The sequence below is a fragment of the Rattus rattus genome, chromosome 9 (assembly GCF_011064425.1).
Source record: "Rattus rattus isolate New Zealand chromosome 9, Rrattus_CSIRO_v1, whole genome shotgun sequence".
NCBI lineage: Eukaryota > Metazoa > Chordata > Mammalia > Rodentia > Muridae > Rattus > Rattus rattus.
The window spans coordinates 89594347-89606577 of record NC_046162.1 but is presented as its reverse complement, the minus strand read 5'-3'; positions in this window follow the sequence as shown (position 1 = coordinate 89606577).

Sequence of the window (12231 nt, the reverse complement as noted above, 5' to 3'; positions counted from 1 at the left end):
GTCATACTGTCTGTACATTAAAAAACATATATGTTGGGGTTGGGGATTTAGCTCAGTGGTAGAGCGCTTGCCTAGCAAGCACAAGGCCCTGGGTTCGGTCCCCAGCTCCCAAAAAAAGAAAAAAAGAAAAAAAAACCATATATATTTATTTTACCTAGTGTGTGTTTAAAATACAACTTTTGGGAGTTATTGTTTCTCCTTCCGCTGTGCGGGGCCTGGGGATTGAACTCAGGTTGTTAGGCTTGGTGGCAGGTGCCTTCATTGGCTGAACTTTGTTCTCATGCTTTCCTTGAAAAGAAAATTCTTGACAGAAACACCACAAGAGAGGGAAGGTTTAAGTTACCATTTTCGAAAGATTTCAGTCCATAATGGTTGGAGCAGCTATGTCCCTGTGGTGGGAAGTGTGAGGTGGCTGCTTGCTCTCACGGTGTGGACAGGAGGCAGCGAACTAGACTGGAATCAGCTGATCTTCTAGGGTCTATTCCTAGTGACCTACGCCTGCCACCGAGGCCCTATGTCATGAAGATACCACAACCTCCCAAAACAGCACCATGAGACATAGATCGGGGGCCCAAACAGAAGAGCCTGGGTGTGGACACTTCAGCCTCACCCCATAACAGCCCTTTCCTTCGCTCCTCTCTTCTCTCTCTTCTCTCTTCATGCTTCCTCAGGGCAGTTTGTGTCCAGCACGACTTTCCTAATGCACTCTTGTCCTTTTCTCTTTTAATGATGGAGATTCTGATCATACTTGGCTCTTGGATATGTATTTGTTTGTTTATTTATTTATTGATTCTTGGATATTTATTTAGTTATTATGTTCATTTTTTTGAGACAGGGTTTCTCTGTGTAATAGCTCTGGCTGTCCTGGAACTCACTCTGTAGGCTGGCCTTAAACTTACAGAGATCCACCTGCCTCTGCCTCCCTTGTGCTGGGATCAAAGTTGTGCACCCCTATGCCTGGCTGGCTCTTGGCTTTTTAAAATAGTGATTTCAGTTTCAATCCATGATTGTTACCATTTCTATCTCTCCTCTTCACTGTTTACCACTGAAATAGAAACATCATTTTATGGGTTTTTAATATCAGGGGTTTTTGTTTGCCCTTCTAGACAAACTAGCTCTATTTATTAAAAATGAATAAGATTCTCCTTTTCCTTCTTTCCTCCCTTCCTCCCTCCTTCCCTTTCTCCTCCTTTCCCTGACTCCTTCTCTCTCTCTCTCTCTCTCTCTCTCTCCCTCTCCTCCCTCCCTCCCTCCCTCCCTCCCTCGTCTAGACTGGCTTCATATTTGAGAGCTTCCTGCCTCAGCCTCTCGAATACTAAGGTCACACGCATGCAGTTCGATGTTCCAGTCAAAATCCCCCCTTTCGTGGTTGCTGTTGTTGGTCCTTCCAACCCCACACCACTTCGTGCACCCCCATGGCTTCACCTTGAGAGTACATATCCCATACCCATCTTACTGAAGCCCATGGACTCCATAAAATGTGGGTGAGAGACCCAGGGGACTGGAGACTGTTATACTGATTTTTTTTTTCAATCAGTAAAATGAGACTTGGCACGGAGGCAGCTGAGGAGGTTGGGGACACTCACTGTCTGAGTTCATGTCTAGAAAGAGAAGAACTGGGGGAAGAGTGTGCCCGAGGGACAACTGAACAGCCATCCTATGTGGACGGTGAGCTCTGGCTTCTGTGTTTAGGAAGGTACCAGATTATCTTCCTTGGTGTGAGCCGGCTGGACTCCTGATCCGTTGGGTGCATGATCCAGGGTGCCAGCGGACTGCCATGTTCTATTTATGCTCAGGAGCCCATCGCAGGGAGTCTGGAGTAAGACTCTGCAGCGTCTTCTTTTGTACACAGGTTACAGCAAGGCATGAGATGTTTTCCTAATGGCTTTCCGACTCTGACATTTTTTTAGTCACACTTCTGTGGGCTCTGAGTGGATGAGAATGTCTAGCTACCAGGCCAAATTTTCCTTCATGCCAATCAACTTCAACCTTGTGCTTCCTGCAGAGGTGGGATCAGACTCTCCTCCCTCTTCCTCTCCCCTCTGCCCCTCCCTCTCCCGCTCTCCCTCCCCACCCCGTGTGTGTGTGTGTGTGTGTGTGTGTGTGTGTGTGTGTGTGTGTGCAGCCTGAGCTAAGGGTGTAAGTAAAAGACTGTTGTGTATAGACAACAGCTAACATTTCCTTCTTTGTATCTTTCTTTAGAAATTCCACTCCAGCTCTCCTTTCCAAGTGGTCAAAGGTGGGGCTGACATCACCACTGCAGACAGGGTTGCTGCAACTCAGCGCCAGGAACCAAGGCAACTACTCTGCTCTCCTTCCTGCCTTCATGTGCAGGGGGCGCCCTTCCTACTATGTCAGTATGGAGTCTGTTTGGTTCCCTTTTAGAAGGTCTGCATCTCGGCCTCCTGTAGCCTTTGTTTTATCTCTGCTGGTGAGCTGGTGTGTGTGTGTGTGTGTGTGTGTGTGTGTGTGTGTGTGTGTGTGTGTGTGTGTGTGTTGGGAGGATCGGAGTGAGAGTTAGGAGGGCCTACATCCAAACCCAGACTGATCTGGATTCTTCAACAAGAATGATAGGGAAGATTTACGGGTCAAGAGCTGGAATGGGCCTGAAGAGGTAACCAGACTTGGCGTAGTTCATTTTTATGCAATCTGACCTCCTTGGAGCCCGGAAGGGAGGAGAGAGCCTGTTACTCGAATCCACCAATGTCGTTTGTTATGTGTCAAAGACAGACAGTGAGGAAAAGTTCCAAGTTAACTTACCCATTCATAAATACAAAGTATGCTTTGGACAGGTCCACAGGGGAGGGAGATCATCTCCTGTCTTAGGGAACTCACAATAATGAGTGCTGTGGCATCGATAAAGCTAAGAGAAACGTGAAAACCAAGTGCCCTCACATGGCCTGGGTTCCTGCTTCCTATTGGGGGCTGTCTTAGATGCCCACCATGTGATTTCATTCACCCTCTCAAGCAGATGAACAGCCTTGAGATTGGAATGGTTATTTCCCTCCACTCAAAGCTCAGAAGGGTCGAGGCACCTTCCCAATGTCACAGCTTGGCTGGAAAGTGGCAGCCACACTGAGGTGGGAACTGAGGTCTCCCGAGCTCTGCTTCCCGTGCCTGCCACGAGAGTGCAGTTTGTTTTGTTTTAGTTTTATATTTTAGCTTTGTGAGCTACGGTCTCATGTAGCCCAGGCTGGCCTCGACTTCTTAGGATGGCTTTGAACTCCTAAATCTTCCTGCTTCTATCTCTAAAGTGCTGGGTTTACAAGTGTGTGTCACCATGGGCAATAGCTTGCTCCGTTTTAATGGAAGGCAAACCTGACAATAGCTTCTGAGAGATTGATCTACCTCTCTTTGGAATGGATGGACATTAAGGAGGACAGTTCCATGTTCCTAGTTCTCCTGCTGGTGGTGTATCCTGACTGGCTAAACTCCTAGGTATGACCCTGGATAGCTATATTATTATTGTTATTATTATTATTATTATTATTATTATTATTGTATATATAGAGAAAAAGTGTCCTGCTTAGGACAAAATTCAGGGAAGAGCCTAGCCAAGAAGGCGGAGTTGGCTGCTCCATGGCTAGCCAGCTGCTCTTGGGAATAACTGACCAGAGCACCTGGACTATAGCTTTGATAAGGGCAAACACAGAGCAGGCTACTCACTGAGCTTTGTGTCCTTTTCTCTGGGTGTCAGGCTGCTCCTCCTTGGTTCTCAGGCTTCTACTGCCCTGGAGCTCTTGGTTGGCAGTTCAGAGGTGCTACTGTTCTCATAACCTGTTACGCTTTCCTGGAACTTAGTCAAATCCCAGATATGTCTAGTAAGGACCCAGTTGGTTCTGAGGCCCTGTATAATGAAAGGAACTGGAGAGATACACACCTCACCCCTTCCTACTTGGCCCATCAGTCACCTCCTCCCAGCTATGAGAGGGCTGTCTCCTCTGCCTAGAATGTCTCATCCCATTTTTTCCGTGGGTCTTGGCCTTGGTTAGGGTTTTACTGCCGTGAACAGACACTACGACCAAGGCAAGTCTTATAAAGGACAACATTTAATTGGGGCTGGCTTACAGGTTCAGAGGTTTAGTCCATTATCATTAAGGTGGGAGCATGGCAGCATCCAGGCAGGCATGGTGCAGGAGGAGCTGAGAGTTCTACATCTTCATCTGAAGGCTGCTAGGAGAAGACTGGCTTCTAGACAGCTAGGATAAGAGTCTTAAATCCATGCCGGCGGTGACACACCCACTCCAACAAGACCTCCTAATAGTGCCACTCCCCAGGCCAAGTATATACAAACCTTCACAGTCTTCCTCAATACTTCTTGTTGAGTATGGTGACACAAGCATTTAACCCTTACACGTGGGAAGTGGAAGCAAGAGGCTTGGGAGGCTCGAGGCCGTCCTTGGTTACATATCAAGTTCAAAGCTACAGGAGACTTTGTCTCAACAAAAGATACATATCTAAGCCAGGTGGGGGTGTACATGCCTGTAATCCCACATTGGGAGGCAGAGGCATGTGGATCTGAGTTCAATCTCTGAGGCCAGCCTGGTCTACAGAGCAAATTCCAGGACAGCCAGAGCTACAGAGAAACCCTGTCTTGAAAAACAAAAACAAGAACCAACCAAACAAAAGGTAGGTATTTAATGCTGCCTAACATGATATGGCTAACACGCATGGGCACGGAGGGCAAAACATGGTTCTCCATTCATCTCGTCTTCTTAGCAGCCCTACAGCACAGGTAATAATGTTGTTCCTAACTTGCAGATTAGAAACAAAGTTTCCAATTTAAGATCATGTTGTTAGTAAATAGAACACTTGAGATGTACCTAGATCTATTCCCAAACACAACCAAGTTACATATTTTCAGAAACGTATCATTAGGTGATTTCGTCATTGTGTGAAGTCCCAGGGTATCCTTCAACTAAGGCAGCCACAAGGTCACATACCTATATGTGGTCTGTCATTGACCAAAACATCTACCTGTGGCACATGTTTGTACCGAGACTGGCAGTGTGACAGTGATAAAGCCTTCATTGGCTAAAAATCCTGGTCCCACCACTTAAAAGCTCGGTGAGCTTGGCAGTGGCTTAGCCTTTTTATGCCTCTATTTTCTCATCGCCAACAAAGGACAACACATCCAACAGCATATAACAGTTTACGAGCTTTGAGAGCAATAAACAGTAAAAATGTTGATCCTTTATGAATAAAGAATAATAAGAATTCTCTTCTCTTTTCATCTTTCCATTGCGGATCAGTGAACTTAAGTTACCATAAAATTCCAGCATAGATTATGCCATCTGGAATGGACCTTAGAAATGACTGCCAGGTTGCTAACCAGAGAGAAAGGATTTCAGCTGCTGAAACCTGCCAGGTGGTCAGTCAGCCACCGTGATACTGACTGTGCGCTGCTCTTTCTCCTGTCAGTTCTTCCTACTGCTTTTGCCATAACATGCCCAGTTTAGGTAGAGCTTGGTATCTCAGAGTTTTCCTTAGAGCCATGTGTGGCTATCTGATGAAGCCAGCCCTTCTCCCCTTTCTTCCATCTTGCTGCTTAGAAGGCAAATGTGATAACTGGAGCTCTGGGGATCACTGGAGATGTCACACCTGAGGAATGGCAGCAGGGTCACACTGCTTGAGTTCTGTATCCCACAAAGGAAAGAACCCCAGTCTTGTTCCAACTATCGTTACTTGGTTTCTCTGTTATTTGCAATCTAACCGACAGCAGTAAGTATGGACTAGCACCAGGGCCAGTGAATGTTCATTAAGTTGATGATTAGCCCCTCAGAGACAACCGGCATGTTCATAAAATGTTCTTCTGCCTTCCCTCTCTTTCCCTCCCTCCCCCTCTCTGTCCCTTTCTCCTTCCTCTCCTCCTTTTCTTTTTTTCAAGGCCCCTTATATTCCAAGTTGGTCTGGAACTTGCTATGCAGCAGAGAAAGACCTTAAGCTTCTGCTTCTCTTGCTTTCCACCTCTCAAGTACTGGGATTATGGTATATGCCACCATGCTTGGCTTATGTGGTGCTAGGGTTGAACCCGAGGCTCCATGTGTACTAGAGAAACACTATACTAAATGAGCCTTATCCTATGTGGTGGTTTGAATAGGAATGGCCCCCCAAAGACTCATGTGTTGCAACAATTGGCCTTAGGGAGTGGTACTATTAGAGGTATTGGTAGGTGTGACCTTGTTGGAGGAAGTGTGTCACTGTGGGGGCAGGCTTTGAGGTCTCCACTTTTACTTCCCTTTTCTTTCTCCCTCCTCTCCCTCCCTCCCTCCCTCACTCCCTCCTTTCTTTTCTCTTTCTTTCTCTCTCTCTTTCTTTCTTTCTTTCTTTCTTTCTTTCTTTCTTTCTTTCTTTCTTTCTTTCTTTCTTTCTTTCTTTCTTTCTTTCCAATGTATGAATTATCCTGTCTGTATACCTGTATGCCAGAAGAGAGCATCAGATTCTTTTATATATGGTTGTGAAGCCACCGTGTGGTTTCTGGAAACTGAACTCAGGACCTCTGGAAGAGCAGTCAGTGCTCTCACCAGCCCAGAGGTCTCCTATGCCTAAGCTCTGCCTAGCATGGCTCACAGTCCTTTTCTGCTGCCTTTGGGTCCAGATGTGGAGCTCTCAGCTCTCTCTCCAGCACCGTGTCTGCCTGGACGCTGCCATGCTTCCCACCATGATGACAATGGACTGTTACAAAATATTTGATCACCTTTTGAACCTCAAGTTTGTCAACTGGAAAAATCTGTTTCTCGTTGTGGTGTGGCTCAGTCCTAGCACCTTTACCCCAAGAGCTTTCTGTAGACAGGAGCTAAATAAAGTCAGCTAACTATGGCCAAGAGACAGAGCAAGCAACCACCTGACAGGGAGAGAGCATAAGAAAGCCCCCGGGAAAGAGAGAGGAGGGTCTTTGAGTTGAAGGATATTTAAGACAATGTGGAGAAGAAGAGACCTTTCTTTTCTGGGACTTTGGTGCAGTCGGAAGATCAGCTGGGTGCTTTGTCTGCCTATTGAGTGAGTAGGCTTTCATCATAGCATCTGGTTCCTGAGTCAACATTTGGTAAACTGAATGATTGAGATTTTGTTTTAAAAACAACACTAAACCTTGAAACTGTAAGCCAGTCCCAGTTAAATGTTTTCCTTTATAAGAGCTGCCTTGGTCACAGTGTCTCTTCACAGCAATGGGAATCTTAAGACACCTGTCAAACAAAACTTCCCAAGGCCTTAGAATAACTTCTCATGCTTTTGGGGTATGGGTAAACTTCCCTCTAGAAATCTAAAAATCAGCTTCAGAGATGGCTTGAGTTCCATCAACTTTGCCCTTCTAGCAATAGAGAGATTAGCTTGTTAGGTTTGAAGTGTGGCTTTCTGCCCTTCTTCATCCAAACTGGGGGCTGGAGAAGCCTGAGAAAGCCAGGAAGTCTCAGCAAGGCTGGCTTTCCTGTCTCTATTCCTGCTGCTCCTAATGGCATGTTTTGAGATTGATAATTTTTTCCCCTTAAGATGTTCTTCCCTTTGCTTTTAAAAATTAATCTTTTCATCACAAAACCATTTCAGAGATCAGACAAGAATTTCAAAAAGCATAATTTACCCACCATTAAGCTGTATCAGATCTTAACATTGTGTCACATTGGCATCAGATCTCATTTAAAGAAATAAAACATTGCTAATATAATTGAGTTGTATATTCTACTCCCAGCCCTGCTTTCCTCCTTCCTCCAAGGTAACTATCATCATGAATCTGGTGCTTATCACCCTATGCATGTTTAATATTGTTACTACATATTTATGTATCCATTAATACAATATAGCATCATTCAATAAGGTTTTAAATTTCAGGTATAAACTGGAACTTCTCTTTGAGTATTATTGTATAAATATTCACACTGTGCTCCCCACTTTCCTGTGGATGAATGTTTGGCTATTTCTCTCCCTTTTGTACAAACTGGATACAGCTGTGAGGAATTCCCGTGGCCATCTTCTGGGGCACACGTGTGTGTTTCTTTAGGGCAACCGGCAACAAACTATGGCCTCTAGAGAAAAATCTGGATGCCAATTGTTTTTTTGTAAGGGGCCATGAATTAATGTTTTTATATGTCTTTTAAATTAAGAAAATGTTTTTATGTAGCGTGCACACATGTGCTTCTGTCATTGCAGTGTACTTGAGCACACGAAGACCAGGCCATCTTTTACTCTGTGGGTCCTGGGATCCAACTCAGGTCTTCAGTCTTGGTCAGGTTTCACAGCAGCTTTTTACCAGCTGAGCCACCTCACCTGCCCTCTATGCCTTCTGCCTTTGAATCTGAGCTTTTAAAATTCTGATAAAACAGGTACAATGTAAGTAGGTCCACATTGCCTTGTCTCTATTCTTAGCATCCAGCTGCAGAAGCTTTTCTCCTATTTTATGCATGTGTGCACTTGTGCACACGTGTGCAAAGGTCAACTGTAGATGATGTTTTCTGATATTTTGAAAAAAATCTTTCTTACACCGATTTGTTTACTTGTGAGTGTATGCTGAGGGCAGGTGGCACAAGTGTGCCGTAATGCCCCTGTGGAGGTCAGAGACAACTTTCAGAAACAGTTCTCCCCTTCCGCCATGTGAGTTCCAGGGATCTAACTGAAGTGGTCAGTCTTGGCATTGAGTACCTTTATTGACTGAGCTATCTTGCCAGAACTTTAGTTGTATTTGTGTGTGTGTGTGTATGTGTTTGTGTGTGTATGTATGTGTGTTTGTGTGTGTTGTGTGTGTGTGTGTGTGTGTGTATATGTGTGTGTGTTGTGTGTGTGTGTGTGTGTGTGTGTGTTGTGTGTGTATGTGTGTGTGTGTGTGTGTGTGTGTGTGTGTATGTGTGTGTGTGTGTGTGTGTGTGTATGTATGTGTGTATATGTGTGTGTGTATATGTACGTGTGTGTTTGTGTGTGTATGTGTGTGTTTTGTGTGTGTGTATGTGTGTGTGTTTGTGTGTAATGTGTGTGTGTGTGTGTGTGTGTATGTATGTGTGTGTATGTGTGTGTGTGTGTGTGTGTATGTGTGTGTGTGTGTATGTGTGTGTATGTGTGTGTGTGTGTGCGTGTGTGTGTGGCAGGGGGAGTGGGGAGAGAGAACACAGGTGTGTGCATGCTTTGTTTACGCAGTGGAGGTCAGAGGTTGGTTGGGGAGTGGATTCTTGGTAGTTAACAGCGTCTTTCTGCTTCCCACTGCTGTGCTGTGCACTCCGGGGTAGGGGCCCCGTGAGTTTCTGGTTGGTTCTGCCATCTGTGCCTCCATATCTAGGAGGGTTGGATTATAGATGTATGCCACCCCATCTGTCTTTTTAGGTGGGTTTGGGGATTAATTTGGATCTTTAGGCTTGCACGACACGTACTTTTACCCACTGAGCCAATCCCCAGGTGTAATCACATTTGGTTTTTGAAGCAGGGTCTTTCGCTGAACCTGGAGCATACCAATTTGGCTGGAGAAGCTGCTAGCAAGCTCTCGGGCTCCACTCTCTTCACCTTCCCAGAGCTGGGAGGAGAGCAGCTGCACCTGGCTTTTGTATGGATATTGGGGACTGAACTTCGGTTCTCAGGCTTTACCGACTGAAGGCATCTCCCCCAGATGCCCTCAGGGATTTCTTATCATGCTAAACAGAAACTCTAGCTATGAAACACCACTTTGTAAAACACAGTGGGAAAGAACATACTCTGGGTATGGTCAGCTTTTTTTCCCCCAAAAGGTTTTAGCTGAAAACACAGGGAAGGATGCTTGACGGTAAGAGGAGAAACAGATTCTGACAGGCTAACACAGAGAAGACTGAGGCAGAGAGACAGACAAACAAAGACAAAGAAAGGCAGACACACACACACAGAGACACACACATAAAGAGAGACATACAGAGAGAGAGAGAGAAAGAGAGAGAGAGAGAGAGAAGAGAAAGAGACTTCACAGATCTTTAAGGCTCTCTGCAGCTTCTAGCAAGTATTTCTCAGCACATGCAGACAGGGAAACTACTAGGACTGAGCGAGAGCATGTTGAAGGATTTGGCAGCGCTCACACAGGGTCAGAACTGGGCTCTCAGCAGCCAGAGAAGAAGGACCTCCTGTGGGAAGAGGAGGAAGCCCTGAGTATGTATGTGATTGACATGAGCTGGCCATCTCAAGGACCCAAGCCTCAGACCCATGCCGATTGGCAAGGCCTCCCCACTGGGTGAGGTCCAGAGGACTGGCCAAGCTGTTCTCCTGCCCATGCACAGATGTTAATAGTGTACGCAGGCGCTGTGCATCTTAGCTCCCTGCCTCCATATTTCCAGCCTGAAGACTACTCCCCTGCAGAGACAACTCCTTACCGAGATTAGCTAAACCTGTCTTCTTGATTCAGCTCTATCCCATAAACCCTGCTTCCTTGATTCAGTATGCAATAATCCTGCCTCCATGTTCTACAGTATATGACAAACTTGCTGTGCTTCTGGGGTGCGGCAGCTTCTCCATCAGAGGCCCAGGCTGCCTGATCCCAGCCTCTCTCTCTCTCTCTCTCTCTCTCTCTCTCTCTCTCTCTCTCTCTCTCTCTCTCTCTCTCTCTGTTCTGTTTGTTTGCCATTCCCTCACACCCCTACTCAGGGGTCCAGGACCCAAACTGTGCCAGGAATCTACAACCTCCTAACTTGTAAGGCATTGATCAGAATCCACATGAATTTATCTCAATGGTGGCTAAATTAGCCCCAGACTAAAGGTTGTCCTGTACTTTCCTAGTCACCTTAAAAACTCAAGTTGTTCTCAGTGACTTAACGAACTTCACTCAAAATTTAAAACTACTTAAATATGAAAAACTGCTTTTTTGTTGCTGTGATTAAACATTGACCAAAAATCACTTGAAGAGAAAAGGATTTATTTCTATTCACAGGCTAACCAGTCCATTGTTGAGGAGCTGAAGGCAGGAACCTAGAGGCAGGCACTGAAGCAGAGACCACCATGGAAGAGTGTTGCTTATGGCTTGTTTCAGGCTCGTGGTCAGTTATCTTTCTTATTCAGCCCAGGGCCACCTGCCAGGAATGGTGTCACCAACACTGGGGCAGACCCTCCTACATCAATTAATAATCAAGAAACTGTCCCCCAGACATGCCCACAGAGCAATCTCATGGAAGTGGTTTCTCCAGTGAGGTTCAGTCTTCCAGCTGTGTCAAGTTGACAACTGAAGCCAACTGAGACAGTATTCAAGATTATAAAATTCAAAAGATTCAGCAAAATTGCCAGGAATGAAAGGAGGGGAAAAACAGAGCCACGATGAGGAAGAAAAGCAATCAACAGAAAAGATCCAGAAATGTCACAGGTGATAGACTTACTAGATAAGGGCATTAAAAACCAAGAGAAGTTGACCTTGTAAGCCCAAGGTGGAAGAGATTATGAGCATGATCCTGAGAGACCCGGGTAATATGGAAAAGATCAAATCAGACTTGGAGAGATAAATCAGGACAGGAGCCGAGTGAAGAGCACATCAGACACAGGACTAGATCCGTGAACTTGGAGAGACAGGCGATAGGGAGCACTCCAACAAACCAGAACGGCTCCAATCAACTAGACAGAATGTCAATATGAAACACATGTGTGCATGCACACACACCCTCACACATGTACACACACACACACACGTACACACACGTACACACATGTACACACACACACACACACACACACACACACACACACACACACACACACAGAGTCCCTGAAAGAAAGAAGAAATGATGATGTCGAGGGAGAGAACGTATTAAGAAAATAGTAACTAAACCTTTCAAACATGGACAAGAGTCTATAAATCCTCAGACATAAAAATCTTGAGGAGGGGGTTGGGGATTTAGCTCAGCGGTAGAGCGCTTGCCTAGCGAGCGCAAGGCCCTGGGTTCGGTCCCCAGCTCCGAAAAAAAGAAAAAAGAAAAAAAAAAATCTTGAGGAGGGCCTGGAGAGATGACTTAATGGCTAAGCGTGCATACGACTTTGCAGAACACCCATGTTCAGTTCCCTGCACTCACACTAGGCAGCACATAATTGCTTATAACTTATTCCAGGGTATAATATGACGCCCTCTTCTGGCCTCTGTAGGCACTCGTACTCACATAGATAATACCCACATACAGACGGACACATACACATATATTAAAATAAAGGACAAACTCAAGGAAACTCAAGCCAACACTGACTCTAACACCTGCTATGCAGCTGTTGGCAAGATGTTAAAGCCCTTGGAGCTCATTGTCTCGTCAGTCACGATAA